Here is a 17,246-nt window from a genome sequence, read left to right on the forward strand (position 1 = left end):
TGTCTCATACTATCAACATTTGCCCAAGTCCAATTAAGAACTTTATCTTGTAAACAATGCCAATCCTTTCCGTAGATACTTTGCAACTAATCAAATTATTATCCCTGGCACCAAACTGTTCCACTACTGACACTTCAGTCGCTTGCCCTGCCATATGTCACAAGAGTAGGTCAGGATTTGCTCCTTCTGTGGTAGTTACATCGACATATTAATGAGGAAACTTTTCTTGAACACTTAACAAATTTGTCTGCATCCAAGCTATTAAGACCATGGCTGTTTTATACTTGTCAACCATCTGTAATTGGGTGTTAGCCGTTTCAGAATGTAGGTTGTTTTATTGTGGATGTTCTCGGAGTTCAGTGTTTGGAGTTCTTATTGTTTCAACCTGTGCTTTGGTCTATAAGGCAAAATTACAGAAAAAATATTCACAATTTAAAGTAAAATATTAGGATTTTGGGAGAACAGCTAAGAACTTCAAAGTTTTACCGAGGGTTTGTGGGAAAGGACATGGAAAGCAGCAAAGTTTCCAGTACTTCGGATCTCTGCCTTCCCTGATCGAAATTGACCTGTGATTTATCATTTTTGAGGATTGTTATTCATTAATATTGGTGTGTCAGGTAGATCTCTGTCTCAGGGAGGGTTGACGTGCTTCTTTGTTTTGTGATGAGCTCAGGGGAACATAGAATAGTCAGGGTATAAACCCAAAGGGGTGCAGGAGCAGAGGATCTCCCATATATATCTGCACTAATCAGGGAATGTGGACAGAAAAGCAAATAAACCCGAATTCATCAATAACGCTGTAGAGTACAAACACAAAGCAATTATGTTAAACTGAAATAAAACAGTCGCTTGTCTCACCTGGAATATTGCATCCAGTTTCAGGTGCCACAGTTTTGAAAAAATGTAAAACTATGAGACAGGCTGCATAACTGCGACACAACACTGTTCCCGGGATGACGTACCTCACTGACTTTGAGAAATGGACTTTTCTCCTCTGCTGATAGTTTCCACACTCTGTGAGCAGTTGCTATGATCCGTCTTGCATCATTTAAAATCCAATGGTTGAATATTTCCAGTACTTCTGAGCTCTGCCTGGCCTGATCGACATCAACCTCTGATTTATTATTTTTGAGGGTTGCTGTTCAGTAATATTCCTGTATCAGATATACCTCAGTCTCATTTCCTGGGACTTGCCAGGTGTGCTGTATCAAATAGATCCCAGGATTTGTGCTTCGTGAGATTTATGTATGAGGAAAAACTCCAGTTCTGAGAATCCACCCTGAGATTGTACATGTGTTGTGCCTGAATACTTGACTGAAGGTTGTCCTTTTGCTGATAAATGTTTCGTTGGGCGCTTTAGGTGGCAATTTATGCATTACTAACCCAGACTGTCCCGACATTGGGAGTACTTTTTGTTTAGACAGAGCAGAGTAAACTTTCAAACTCCGTTGCCTGCTTTTTATAGGCTTCTGGTGGAGGAAAGCTCCTTATTTGTACCATTACGTGACCCATGGCCATGACCTTTGGTGCATAAGATGAAATGCCGACGAATCATTCTGCCTCTGGAGTGTATCAGAAGGCATACCGTGTGAAAGATGCATTGACATTAGTGAGCCGCATGGTGACACAGTATTAAATGTCTGGATGAAACACAACGAAACAGAACAAGTGAAAGTCCTTGGCTGGGAAAGGAGTGGGATGTGGGAAAATGTATTATTACTGACTGGCGTTGAAGAAAGAATTAAGCAAACTCAAGGTTTATTAATTTTTATCCAAAAGTTTATGTTCATGTTAACAGAAGTGAATACAAAGACTGGATGCCACATTGAGACGAGATTGTGTGTGCTGTGAGCTGTGAATTTTCTGTACATCTGTAACAGTCAACAGAAAGCGAATACAGCGGTTCATCATAAAAGGGTAGGCAACCATTCTGAATAAGGAACAAAGAAAAACAAAATATATAGGTTTCAAACAACTGGGAAGCTACAAATTCTTCCAACCACAACCATCTCAATGATATCAAAATAAAAAGGACAATCCATCAATCGTTGTCTCAGTTACACACTGATAAACTGAAGTGATCTCACTGTGAGAGTCAGCAACAGGACAGATTGCAGATTGGGAATTCAGAGACCTTGATAAGCAGATCTGGAAAACCCACGAGGTCCACAACTCATTCACTTAATCTGGAAAAGAGAGAAAGCAACGACGTAGATGTTTATGGTCAGGGACATTCCAGTTTTAATTTTTATTCATACTTAGTAATTACACAAAACATATTGGGCTGCTTGGCGTGTGAAAGATGTGATTATTCTCACCTTCCCACCAGAGTGACGGCAGCGCTGTAAAAAATACTCAGGAAGACCAGGGTGATGAATGTGGAAGCAGTTGCCATTATCATCCTCATATTTTTCAATCCAGGTGCGATCTATTGAATCTACAAATATAAAGCCGAGAGAACACACTTAAATTGTTTATTGATCCAGTCCGATCTATCTGCATCCAAGTCATGTAATTGGAGACCATTACATCTTCATAAAGCAGTCAGATGTTTCTCAAATGTGACTATCTGGATCTATTAGTGCATTATTGACTCTCAGCAAGAACTTGCACATACTAACTGCGCATGTTCTTTCTTCACTGTGCGTGTCAGAATATTTTAAATTAGTTTTTTTCTTTTAATCTATTATTGAAGGATATTATTATTTGACGATTATTTTAATTATATCATTATATTTTAAATATAGGCTGTGACAGCAATTTAGTTGAAAATTGTGGCCATCATTGGATAAAAATTCAAATGTGATTCTCATCTTTAGTTATTGGTGGCCAATTGCTTGGCAGATCATGAATATAACTGAAAATATGTTGCTGGAAAAGCACAGCATGTCAGGCAGCATCCAAGGAGCAGGAGAATCGACATTTTGGGCATGAGCCCTTCTTCAGGATGCTTTGGATGCTGCCTGACCTGCTGCACTTTTCCAGAAACACATTTTCAGCTCTGATCTCCAGCATCTGCAGTCCTCACTTTCTCCTAGAAGATCATGAATATAAGTTTTATCCACAGTAAGAACATTGCTTCATATATTTTTTTGTAGGGTCTCTATATTTAGGATACGTTTTTGTGCATGTGTCCATTAATTTATTTGATCTACTGCTTGATATGTATGGTTTTCCTTTAATGTTTGTGTATGTGGTTATGAGGTACTCTGACTTCACTCTTGCCCATGTTGGAGTCTGTGCATGAATAAACATATTTATGCTCCTTTCCTGCTGGTGTGCTCACATGTTTGTGCACGTAAATTTTGTTCAATTCACAATTATAAGAGTCATCCTGCTAATATGCCACTTTGTTGATGTTTATGTTTATCTCGTAATGTCTTTGTGGCTGTTCACTTTTCATTAGTGTTATCAAAAATGTGTGTTTTTGTGTCTATTTCAGATCCTACCTACACAAGGTTATTTTCATTTTGTTATTAATAAGCGTGAGCGTGCAATGTCATGTTTTGTTGGATGTTTATATTGATGTGATGATGTCTGCCTGTGTGGCAATCTATCCTAAACCATATCCTGAGAAGCTTGTTTGTGTTATTGTGTGTGGATGGTTGCTGATGCTTGTGCCATTATCCTTGTTTAATAAATGTCCCACTTTTTGTTGATCTGTGCACTTGCGTGTCTGAATTTGTGTGTATGTGTGACTGTGTATACGTACTGATCAAAGTGGTTTAAAAATAAATAATTAAAGTGCCTCTGTCATCATATGTTTGTGATTATGAAAATGGGAAAATAATGATATTAATGTTTATCTCTGCGCACTTATGTGCCTGCGTGAGTCGATATGCAGGAGGGCATTTTTTGCATGTTGTATCTGTGTTCATGCATCTATGTCTGTATGCATTGTGCTGTATGAATGCATATGTATTTGTGTCCATTTGTGTGTTACCGTGTGTCTATGGTTTTCATGGTTATGTGTGAGTACTCCTGGTCATTTGTGTATGAGCTTTTCTTTCAGTGTGTGTGAGTTTTTGTGAGAGCTTAGATGAATGTTCAAGTACCATTTGCATGTGTGGCTCTGTGCGTGTATATGTATGTGACATCTTATTGAGAGAGAGTGTGTGTGTGTGTGTGTGTGTGTGTGTGTGTACATAAATGTGTCTTTAGGTGAGAGCCTGTTTATGTGTCTTTACGAGTGTCATTTGTGAGCATCTCTCTGTATTGTGTGCGTTTCTGCTCTTATACCAGACTGCAATTTTTATTATTCTAATTTTATTGTTCTAATTTTAATGGATTGCCCACAATTTGATCTGACCTTGGTGTTGTAGGAAACATTTCCAATCATCGTGAAGAGATAAGCGTTTTATGAGCGACACTTCTGTTGCAGTGAGAGAATTTCTGTCTCTGAGACAAAAGGCCTGAGTTCAAATCCCACTGCCCAAGAGATAACATTTCTGAGTATGTGTATTAGAAAATAGCAACGCGTGTTCTGTATTTGAAACAATGCAACATCAGGTATTCGAATACTATAATTGATCCCATGTGCTCCAGAAAACTGAGACAAGACTATGGAATACAAACCGGGATGATGCAAACACCAGGTTTGGATTATGGGAGTCACAGTTAATCATTTGTTAACAAGGCCGAGCATGTCCAACATACTCTAAAGGTATTATATTGCATGGAAATTTTATATCTTCAAATAGTAATCAAGAAGCTGAATGTACCTGTTAGTAACTGGGTTACATTACAGAGGACCCCTACTGTGAAAATTCTGCACTGGGAGTAAGAGTACAGACCGTTCCACTCTCCTCTTCCCTGTGCTCCACAACAACTTATCTGTCGGTTCTCTTTGGTGTGAAAGTGAAAATACGTTCTGTCAATTCATGCACTGGGGCAAGATCCCTGGCAGTTCCCCAGAAACAAAAGTTACATTCAAATTGCTCTGCCCTCTTTACGATCGGTATCTCTTTAAGAGTTTAAAAGTCTCTTAAATTTACGTTTCCAATTAGTGCAATGTGGCAGTTTAAAACTTATGTGAATTTTGTAAGAATGGGTAAAAACAAGGACTGCAGATGCTGCAAACCAGACTCTAGATTAGAGTGGTACTGGAAAAGCACAGCAGTTCAGGCAGCATCCGAGGAGCAGGAAAATCGATGTTTCACCAAGGGCTTTTGCCCGAAATGTTGATTTTCCTGCTCCTCGGATGCTGCCTGTGTTTTCCCAGCACCACGCTAACCTAAATTTAGTAAGAATGGCCAATCGGGGAATCAGGAACACGAAGTTCAAAACTCATGGTCTACCCGTGATGGAGAATGGACATTGTCTGATTTCATCACAGTGGGATTTAGGGTGCATAAGGTACTTGGGGAAATCCTGCAATGAGTGAGCTTTACTCTGTTTCTCACCCGGGGGAATCTAAGCGGGAACATTAACTGAACAAGACACGCTTCCCAGATCTGTTAATAATCCAATTTAACTGTGTGGAGTTTGCACATTCTCCCCGTGTCTGCGTTGGTTTCCTCGGGGTGCTCCGGTTTCCTCCCAAAGTCCAAAGATGTGCATGTGAATTGGCCATGCTAAATTGTCCGTGATGTAAGGTGCATTAGTCAGGGGGAAATGTAGGGGAATGGGTCTGGGTGGGTTGCTCTTCGGAGGCAGGTGTGGACTTGTTGGGCCGAAGGGCCTGTTTCCACACTGTAGGGAATCTAATCTAATCTCAACTGCACAGATGGAATAGAAGAGTAGGAAACAATTAATTCAGCAGTTGTCTATTTAACTCAAAACTGGAGGAAAAAAACTTATTACTTTTGTTGAATTATTAAATACAACTTAGAGATTTTTATTAACAGTGTCCATCAGTGCAAGCGAAATGTTTACAAAACTCGGTTTACCGTTGGATTTATTGACTGTTCTGTTGCTGATCTTCAACGGAATCCCTTCATATCCCACCACACAGGAGTAAGAAGCACCGCTGGCCCAGTCTTCCGCTGTTATGGATAACAGGCTGGACATGAAGAAGGAGGTGATGTCGCTCTCCGCTATCACCTCGGTGTTCTTGTAGTTACTGGGATTTACAGGCTTGTCATGGTTTGTCCATTTGACGAAGATCTCTCGGAGGGAGAAACCTCTCACTAAACAGGTGAGGGAGAGAACCCTTTCAGTGGAGATTTCTTCTGTTGATGGCAGGAGCACAGACAGTGATGGCTCCAGTGGATTAATCACTGCAGAATATTTGAGACAAATATAAATCAAGTATAAAAATCCAGAATCAATAAATATTAAAGTATGCCATTTTTAATTTGGAATTTATTCACTTTGATTATCTAAAAGGAGCAGAATGGTATCCACGATGTTCAGTAAAAGATGTAAAAAGTTTAATTTGAAAGTCACCTCCATGTTTCCAGGCCACAACAAGGACATTCTGGCCATTTGTCATTGCTGATGGTGACGTCACAACCCAGGCTTCTTCCCACCTTATCTGACTTAATCAGAATAGAATATCCTTTGGTCTGTCTCTTTCTTAATCAGCTACTTAGCTATCCTGCCATCAGATGCATCATTAATGCTCCCAACGGTGTTTGTTCATTACCAATCAAAGCCTGCCATTGGTGTAACTGGATCGGGATTACGCATGAGATCCTGTGTGTTTTAATCTCACTGCTCACCTTTCTCCTTGTGGATGGAGTCTCTCAGCGGAGTCGGTAGAGTCTGATGGTACACCACACATTCAAAAGTAACACCACTCAGCCAGGCTTCAGTAGAAATGTCTAATTTGCTGATCACGCAGTTGGGATTCTGTCCAGGCTGGTCAGCAATTTCTAATTTCAGAGGCTTCTTTTCTTGTATCCAGGTGACGGTGACTCCAGAAGGAAGATTGGACTCAATGCAAGTTAATGTCACCGTCGCCCCCACCGTTCTACTGGCGGTGGGAGGGTTTTAACTGTGTAATCATAGCACACAGTATCTCCTATGAAACAGAAATCAAAATCAATGGAAAATGCCTCTTTCGGATGAAAACACCCACTCTTCAGGTTATTTCCTCACAAAGTGAAGTAACCACCTTTGAAATGGCAACTTCCAACTATTGCTGAAACGATGCCTTCTATTGTTTATGTATTTTGATCTGTGAAAGCATTCGTGATTCCCTATAACATACCCTGTGTAATTATTCCTAAAGAACACTGGCTTTCTAACAAGTGAAACCTGTGAAAAATTTAAAATTATCGAAAATACCATAATGTAATCTATGAAGTTACCTTTCTTTCAGAGTTGGTCTCTTACTTAAGACCATGTATTGATATTTCGGACAAGAGTAATCTGTATATAATGAAGTCATTTTTATGTCCATGACCGTTACATGCAAATGCTGCTGGTCACGCTGAGCGCCAAATCAGACCCCGAATTTCGGACAAATTGTAATTAATCCTAATTATTCTCTTCGTCTTCATGCATTTGCAGAGGTTCTAAAGTATTACAGGAGCAGTGAATGGCCATGGAAATTCTGTTCATTATATTTAATGTGATCAAAAATACTTGGCATTATTGGTATGACATCATTCTCTAATTTATGACATTATTCCTCGTGGGCTGAATTTGGAGTAGATCTGAAAACAAGACACTGAGTGCAGCACTGGACATCATGAAGGACACCCATCCCCTCAAGTCTTTCCCTCCATTCAATGAGGTCATGACTGGTCTGTACATTCACTTTCTTTACCAAGCTGCATTTTTAAAATTTCTTAATTGAACAAAAAAAACAAGCAGAAGCATCTAAAATTAATCTACAAACTCGATGGGAATGTGCACAGGTTTTATTCAGATGTCTACTACTCACTGTGTAAACATATCCATCCCAAATCAGGCTGAATCAGTGTGTCTCGAATTCCTAGTTCATTTACCCCAATTGTAGCATTCCCACCAGAATTTATTCTCCTGCCTCACTCACTAATTACAGAGAGCGTCTTAAAGTAGCTCAGTGAGCGCACGTTTATCCCAGTTGATCAAATGTGAAACCCACTTGGTCTGTGGTCTGATCCCATAAATGAAGTTAAAGAGCTCAGTATCAGATATTAAAAAAAAACTGTGTCGTACAATGCCCAAGGCTAACAAGTCATTCCTGAGCAGGGAATGAATTTGAATGAATTTTGATTTATTTTCAAGTAAGGGTCACTGCATATTTTTACCATGTAATTTTGAGACCACAAGGTCATAAGATAGAGGATCAGAATGAGACTATTGGGCCAATCAAGTCTCCTCCGCCATTCAATTATGGCTGATATGTTTCTCAACCCCATTCTCCTGCCTTCTCCCCGTACTAAGCAAGAGCCGATCTATCTCTGTCTTGAATACACACAATGGCCTGGGCTCTGCAGCAATGAGCTCCACAGATTCATCACTTTCTGGCAGAAGAAATCCCTCCCCAGTTTAGTTCCAAATGGTGCTCCCCTTTGACTCTGAGACTATACCCTTGGGTCCTCGTATCGTCTACCGGTCAAAACTTCTACTCCAAGTTCTCTTAGTATTTTCTAAGTTTCAATCAGATTCCTCTCAGCCACCTCTGACCCCAAATCATCCTTGAGGTCACTACCAGGCAAGGATTCGGCACTCTGAATGCCTCTCCCAGCATGGTCAGCTAACAAACTATTTGACAAAACTCACTGTCTATAGGTCTTCAACAGAGAGAAAATATGCTTTTCTGATTAGCTAAAGTATTGAATTATGAGCAATGTTAATGTGACACTCAAACAGAAATAAGAGACACATGACATGTTGGGAAATGAGAAGCTGTACCATTGTGTTTACTAAGCCTGATAAATTTGTGTGTTTGATTCACATCTGAGTTCAGAATGATTTGTAGCTCTCTCGGTATGTGTCTCTTACCCTGGAGTGTGGTGATGTTTTAACTTTGAGTTTTCTCTCCATGTGTGACCTGGCAGGTATAGACTGCGCAGTTGAACCATTCACTGTAAGGGACCATCAGCCGACTTGTCACTGAGAAGTTCCTGTTCACCTCACACATGGGAGACGTGAAGAAACCAGAATCCAAAGGCTGGCCATTTTTCAACCAACTCACGGAGGTTGACTTTGGATGGAAATCAATGATTGAACAGACGACGGTTGCAAACTTGCTGCTTGCGATTTCTTCACTGGGATTCACAGTTAGGAGAAGAGTTGGAGGGAGAACATCTGGACCTTTAGAAAACATACATATAAATTACCTGACGAATTTGATAACAAATGCAAACAGTTTTTATATATCAAGGTCTCTTGTAGTTAATGGATACTAACCCCGATATTACCAGAATCATAATTGTGCAGAGTGCGAGAGAAACTGGGATCCACACAGAAAGATCAGCAGGACAACGTGAAGGGCTAAAATTAGAGGACACAGCAAGGGAGTCAAGGAGGCATAGAAATGTTAGGCTAGTTAAATCAGAAGGGAAATAGCAATGTTGGATGGTATTGGTTTTAATGAAAGAGTTTGATGAACAAGGCAAATGAATTAATGGCTTAAATGAGGAAATGACGTAGTTGCTATCACAGACATGTTGAGAGAGGGGCAGGAGTGATTATTCAATATTCCAGGATTTAGTATCTTGAGGCGAGACAGGGAAAGATGGAATAGGATGGGGGGTGGGGGGGGGGGGGGGGGGGGGGGAGGGGGAGGTGGTCGAGAATGTCGGTTCTGTTGTAATTCTGACAAGAGTATTTTCAGCTGGAAAGAGAAATTAAATGATGGATACTTCCTTGAACGAAGGCAAATGGCCAGTACTTCAAAACCAAAATACAGCAAACATAACAACTGGGAGAGCACGATGGACCTTACTGTAGGTCCATAAGGCTGAGAAGTGCAGATACATGGGCAGATTTTAGAGAAACATAAGTTAAATAGGGGAATGAGAAAAGAGGATTTTAACTTCCTCAGCGTAGGATTGGATATTCATTTTGTCAACCATTTAGAGGCAGCAGAAATCTGAAAATGTCCTAGGAGAATATTTTAACAAAGTTTGTGTTTAATACAGAGAATTTTAACCCAGACCTTGCAAGAGAGGGGTGAACCTGGACTTAACTTTGGGGGATGAAGTCGACCCAGTGGGTAAAACACCAAGGTTGCAGCACTTGACAGACAGCGATTGTAAATCTGCTGGATTCCAGATTGTTCTGGAAAGGGATAGAAATGGGCCCAAAGTTCTGAAAGGGGAAGGACAATGTTAATAAGGTCAGGTAATTATTTGAACAGAATTGGCTGGAAGCTGACACTTGGTGGTAAATCTAAGTCAGAACAGTGGGCCACATTTAAGAGCAAAAATAGGAAAAGCACAGGGAAGACATTTCCCATGAAGCCACAGCGTGGAACCAAGAATGCAGCGAGCCCTGAGCATAAAAGGGCATGGAGGGTGAGATAACGAAAGACAAGGGAGCCTTCTGGTCTATACTGAAATCTCAAAACAATAGAAACTAGAATGAAGTACAGAACGTGAAAGGGGGTGTTTGCAAGAAAGAGGAATTAGGAGAGCAAAAGGAACCATAAGAACATAATAGCAGTCAAAATAAAGGAAAGTATTTTTAAAAGTTACAGGCTCATTCATAAACGAGTAATTCGGGAAACAGTAATGCCCATAAGTGTTATTATTGGCGTGGAGCCAGAGGATTAGGTTGCGGTGGAAACAAATGTGTTGTGTCAGTGTTCACTGGTCAGAGGGACAATGTGGGGACAGAAATCATGGAGAAGTGTTGTGATGTACTCGCAGAAATTAGGACAGATAATGTGATGTTCTGTGATGTCTTGCTGGATGAAAAGTGGTTATATTTCCAGGGCAGATGAAATGTATAACAAGCTGTTGAGTGTTGCAAAGGATGAAATAGTTGGGTCGTTGACTATAATTTAGAATTACTGTCTGGCCACAGGAGTTGTGCCAAGTGAGTGTAGATCAGCCAACGTTGCACTGTTATGCAAGACGAATGAAGGGATAAACAATGAAACCACAGATCTGTCAAGCTCGTCTCAGTGGTAGAGAAACTATTGGAACTATTGAGGAGCAGAATTAGTCTTCATTTGGAAGATCAATCAACAATTTTCAGCATGGTTTTATTCAGAGGAAGTCATGTCTTAAAAATTTGATGGTAGTTTTCAAAGAGATAACTCAATGTCCAGTTGATAGCAATAATCAGAGCCAATAGGATCCAAATTAATTTGACAAATTGGATCCAGAATTGGCTGAGTGGTGGGGAGAAGGGGATAATGGTCATAGTGCATCTGCATGACTGGAAATCTATGCCTTGTGGTGATCTGCAGGGATCCGTGTTGATTTCCTTGCTATTTCTCTTATATATCAATGGTTGAGGCGAGAATGTAGGAGGGTTAACCAGTAAGTTCACAGATGAAAGGAAGTTGTCGTGTTGGTAAATCATGAGCATGATAGCTTCAGATTTCAGGAGGATGTACAAGGGTTAGTTATATGTGAAGAGAAGTTGCAGATGGAAATCATTCTGGATAAGTGTAAGGTGACATAATTCGGCAGAAGAATCTGCGAGGTATTACGTTTTGAATGGCGGAACCCTGGAAAGGACTGAAGGTCTTTAGTGTACATGCTCACCGGTCCCCTATAGTACTGTGTTGGCTGGATAAAGAGGTTAAGAAGGTCTGTAGGATATTTGTTTTGATTAGCCGAGACATTGACAATGAAGAGTAGGAAGATGATACTGGAACAAAATAAAACACTGGTTCGGCCATACTGAAGCATTGTGTGCATGTTATCGAAGGAATGTGATTATACTGAAGGCAGCATTGATGAGATTTGCCAGGATTTTGCAGGGATTGGAGGGTTTTAGTTGTGAAGCCAGATTAGATAGATGGGGATTTTCCTTGGAGCAGAGGGGAATTAGGGAGAAGATGATTGTGATGTCCATGCCTAAAATAATACCAGACAGGGTAAACTGTACAAACCCTTGAGGAAGAGATCAATGCCTCGAGGGCACAAGGTGAAGGTAAGACCAGGTGGTTTAGGGTGGAACTCAGGGGAAAACAAAATCAAACAGAGGGTGGTGTGAGTCTGGAGCTCAGTGCCTACAAGTCATGTAGAGACTGAGCCCCTCATAACATGTATGAAGATGTATCCTTGCAAAGGCAAGTCACACAAGGCAATGGGTCAAGTACTGGTATATGAGACTGGAATAGTTAGATTAGATTATTTACAGTGTGGAAACAGGCCCTTTGGCCCAGCAAGTCCACACCAAACCACCCAGACACATTCCCTTACATTTACTCCTTCACCTAACACTACGGGCAATTTAGCATGGCCAGTTCACCTAATCTGCACATTTTAGGACTCTGGAGCACCCGGAAGAAACCCATGCAGACACAGGGAGAATGTACAAACTCCGCACACTTTCACTGGATTGCAAGTGAAGAACAGAGAGGTTTCACAAAATACAAACCAAGGAAATGCGGATTCATTGAAATTCTACTGTGAGTGCAACAGGCCATTTGACTCAACAAATCCACACCCACCCTCTGAAAAGTAACCCATCCTGACCCATTCCCCTACCCTATTACTCTACATTTAACCCTGACTAATGGACCTAACCTCCCAATCCCTGAACACAACATGGCCAATTCACCCAGATTGTATATCTTTGGACTTTGGGAGGAAACCCACACAGACACGGGAAGAATGTGCAAACTCGACACAGACAGTGGCCTGAGGCTGGAATCGAACCAGAGTCCCTAGCGCTGTGAGGCAGTAATGCTAACCATGGAATCAGTGTGCTGCTCCACAAGGCACCATGCTGCTGGAAATCAGAAACAAAAACAGAAATTGCTGGAAAAATCCAACAGCTGGCAGTATCTCTGGACAGAAATCAGAGTGAACAGTTCAGATCCAGTGAGCCCTCCTCATTTATCAATGCAAGGCAGAATGGTCTCTCTGGGAGGAAGGTCACTGCAGCAGCACAGGCAGGAGCTGAGCACTGGGACTGGGAGGATGGCTGTCACAACTGACCTCATGCCAATTGGCTGGAAGTTGAAATTTCTAATTTATAATTATCTTAACTCTGGAGGCCTCTGAAAAATGGAGGACCATTAAGATTCAGAGACTTCGAAGCATTACAGCTAACTCAGCTGACTATTTATGTCAATATGATTTGAGAAATTAACAAGTACTCTTTAACTTTAATAACTATCAAACTGACACAGTTCACCACCAAACTCTCATCTTTCAGACTAACCACTCCCTCTTTGCCTCGACCTAAATTCCCACCCACATTGACAAACCCTACCCTGTTACTCACCCATTCATGCCCGGAGTACACTACCTCTATCACAAGAAACACATCCAAGGCAATCCATATTAGTCATGCAGATGAGCAGAGAGATCCTGGTGTCCATGTACATAGATCCCAAAAAATTGCCAGTCAGGTTGATAGGGTTGTTAAGAAGGCATACCTTGAGTTGGCTTTCATCGGTAGAAGGACTGAGTTTCAAAACCATGAGGTCATGCTGCAGCTGTACAAAACTCTGGTGTGGCTGCAGTTGGAGTCTTGAGTACACTTCTGGTCACCACATTATAGGAAGGATGTGGAAGCTTTGGAAAGAGTTCAGAGGAGGTTTACCAGGATGTTGCCCGGTATGGCGGGAAGGTCTTATGAGGAAAAGATGAGGGACTTGAGGCTGTTTTTGTTTGAGAGGTGACTTTTTTAAGACATATAAGATAATCAGAGGGTGAGATGGGGTGGACAGTGAGGCTCTTTTTCCTTGGATGGTGATGGCTCGCAAGACAGGACATAACTTTAAATTGAGGGCTGATAGATAGAGGACAGATGTCAGAGGTTGTTTCTTTACTCAGAGTAGTAGGGATGTGGAATGCAACAATAGTATCCTCGCCAACTTTAAGGGCATTTAAAATGTCATTGGATAAACATATGGATGAAAATGGAATAGTGCAGGATCGATTGGCTTCAGATTGGTTCCACAGGTCAGCACAACATCGAGGGCCGAAGGGCCTATACTGCACTGTTACATTCTATGTTCTATAATCCAGGTGGACATATAGTCACAATTCCTTTCTCTCAATTCCACTCCTGCCACCCTGCACCTGGTCCATGGTGAATCTGGCCCTTACTAGACCTGGCACCATCATTTTCACAACTTCTGACAGAGCCCCACTCCCCCAGACATGACCTCAGTCCTTGCTCACTGACATCTCATCTTACCCAAGTCAACCTGTGCACTTTGCATCCGAGCTCCTTTCGCATCTGTCCCTTACCACCTGCCATTTTGCCAGAATCTGAGCTTTGCATTTTGAAATCATGTCCAACTGCTACTTCAATGCTAATCACTGGGCCACTGGGCCGCCCGACTTGAGCTCTGAAGGAAACTGGAGCGGTTGACTGTCACCAACCATGTAAACAGTGTGATAACAAAGTAGAAACCAGAAACAGTTTCCCAAATAAAACAAATTTAATGTAACCCAAGCACATTTCCTCCTCAACAGAACAAAGATCACCAAATCCCAACACTGAGGAACACCGATGTGTTTGCAGCAGAACTGGCTCTGCAAACATTTTCAACAGAACCAAGAACATGATGTAACCTCACAAAAAAAATCCCACATTGAAATCTAACAAAACCGCTCAGTATCACACAAACTAATGATTAAATTGAATAGAAATAAGAAGTCATAACAGCAGCCTTGTTTGTGAGGGAACTTACATAACAACACGTAAAACTTTAATGTTTCCAGCAACAATTCAATTTATTTCCAACCTGTACACCTTTTCTGATCATGACAATCTTGTGCAGTGCACAGTAGAGCAGTTGAAGGCATATATTGATTAATCACTTTAAGGTCAAAACAAAATTAGTTCAATGGACAAACATTACCACATTATAATTGTGTGTTATAGTAAGTTTAGTTTCAATTATATAATCTGATCAATTCTGCAGTTTCAGATCTGAGTCCCAAATTTTATTTTGAATGAGGCTACTCAAAACAAATTTTTACTTAGTTTACAACCAGAACTGAGATTTAAAAAATGCGTCAATGCACTAAAATGTTTTTTCCATTTCTCACACTTTCGTGTTTCTGCCTTAAGTTGGTTTTCAGACAGTTACAAACAGATGTAATGTTTTCATTCAAGCAGAGAAAAAATTGCCTTACGAGTTTAACAAATGCAGAATTGATTCAGGAAAAACAAAGAACTTCACAAATATTGGTATTTAAAAGTAATCCAGACAGACCACCTCCTCACCAGAAAAAAAACAATTACTGAAAGCGTGAAAACGCAGATCAATTCCACAAACTGAATACGAATCCAATCAACTCAATGCAACAGAATCAAGGAAAATAAAATCAGAATGGAATCAACTCAGAGCAATAGATTTAAATGAATGATAATCAGAATCCAACCAATTCGATTCAACAGAATCAAATAAAACAAACTCAGAATTTAATCAGCAGAATGAAATATAGCACCGCAAGAAACTTTTATGACAGTTTCTAACCTGCTTGTCATCAACAAGATTAACAAAATAAACAACAAAATATAATCATGGCAAGAACATTATGTATACAGGGAATATATTCAAGAAATTAATAATGATATTTTAGCATATTTTAATCATGTTTGCTAATATTTCAAACATCTTTAAATTATTATCATTTGTTGTCGATAATAAAACTCACAGTCCAGGGTGTCACTGATATTAAACCTTATTCAAGGTTTGTGCGAAGATTTGTAGCTCGGGTGCTCGTTGTTGTGGCACTGTTCGCCGAGCTGGAAGTTTTTGTTGCAAACGTTTCGTCCCCTGGCTAGGCGACATCATCAGTGCTCTGGAGCCTCCTGCAAAGCGCTTCTTTGATGTTTCTTCCGGTATTTATAGTGGCCTGTCCTTGCCGCTTCCGGGTGTCAAACATCAAAGAAGCGCTTTGCAGGAGGCTCCAGAGCACTGATGATGTCGCCTAGCCAGGGGACGAAACGTTTGCAACAAAAACTTCCAGCTCGGCGAACAGAACCTCAACATTAAACCTTATCTATATCTTCCTGATTAAGAGACTTTAGGTGTTTCAAGTAACACAGCCACACAGAATATTCATCTGATAAAACAAGAGATAAACCGAACAACTGACTCCATCATCACCATTTTAGCTATTTGCTGAGCCTTAATTGAAGCCTATAATCAGTTTTAACAAAAATTAATCCGAACCAAATCAAACTCAGCACGGAATCTGAGTTTTATTTAATTCAGGAATTATTCACATGAATAGAACATTACGAGAAAAAGTCATTAAGAAAGTTCAAGGTCCTCACCTGAAGTCACCGTCTCCACGGTCCCTTGGCCCCAGTCAGCAGGATAGTCACAGTGTTACATTCTCTGGGCTAGGTCTCACATTAACTGGGTCTGCAAAAAAACAAACACAAAACTGACATTATTTCAAATATTCTGAACCACAGGCAAAATAAAGTCACGCTAAATCTTCATCACAGTATAATTGTCTCAATAATTATCACCACTTTTACAAATTAAACAGTGATATTTGCATAAAACCCCACAGAACTAATACTGCATTGCAAGTTTAGATGGTTTGTAGGAGTAATCACTGACTAGTTTCAAACAATGGGGGCTGAAAGGTTTTTTTTATTGATCATAATTGCAGTGCCACCCCAATACCCACTTCTCTTGCACAGTAATAGATGGCGGTGTCTTCGATCTTCAGGTTACTCATGTCCAACGCTATAATGTTGTTTGAAGTAAATCGCCCCTTAATCGCTGGTGCATAATTATTGCAGGATGAACTATAGTAGTACAGCAGCCCCTCCAGACCCTGTCTGGGAATCTGTCACACCCAGTGCATGGAGCTGCTGCCAAGATTGAAGCCGCTGGTTTTACAGGTCAGTCTCAGGCTGCCTCCGGGATGGCCAGTCTCTGCCTCTGGCTGAGTCAAAACAACCTCCGACTGGACACCTTTAACAAGAAAACAAATAAACCTTGAGCATTAACGCTGATAAAATTATGGCTGTGTCTTTTAGATTCCTGGGGTAGACTAACATTGAGACAGACAGTAACAAAGGGAGATAGGAACAAAAAAACACTCACATGATCAGAAAGTCAGTAAAAACCTTAGAAAAATTGTCGACACTTGTGGGAAACGGTTCTGTCAAGATCTTTCTAAACAAAGCCGATCCAGGAGTGCTGAACTACGGTCCAGTGCCCCGGATTTATATGACCATCAGAAAGAGCAGGTTCACAC

The 17,246-nt window shown here is 40.7% G+C and overlaps 1 pseudogene; it reads right to left on the reverse strand.

Annotated features, from left to right (window-relative positions):
• Positions 1-16,721, reverse strand: part of LOC132824818 (Ig heavy chain C region-like) — a 59,224-nt pseudogene extending 42,503 nt beyond the window's left edge.
• Between the last annotated feature and the right edge of the window lie 525 nt (positions 16,722-17,246).

The sequence above is a fragment of the Hemiscyllium ocellatum genome, chromosome 19, assembly GCF_020745735.1.
Source record: "Hemiscyllium ocellatum isolate sHemOce1 chromosome 19, sHemOce1.pat.X.cur, whole genome shotgun sequence".
Taxonomy (NCBI): domain Eukaryota; kingdom Metazoa; phylum Chordata; class Chondrichthyes; order Orectolobiformes; family Hemiscylliidae; genus Hemiscyllium; species Hemiscyllium ocellatum.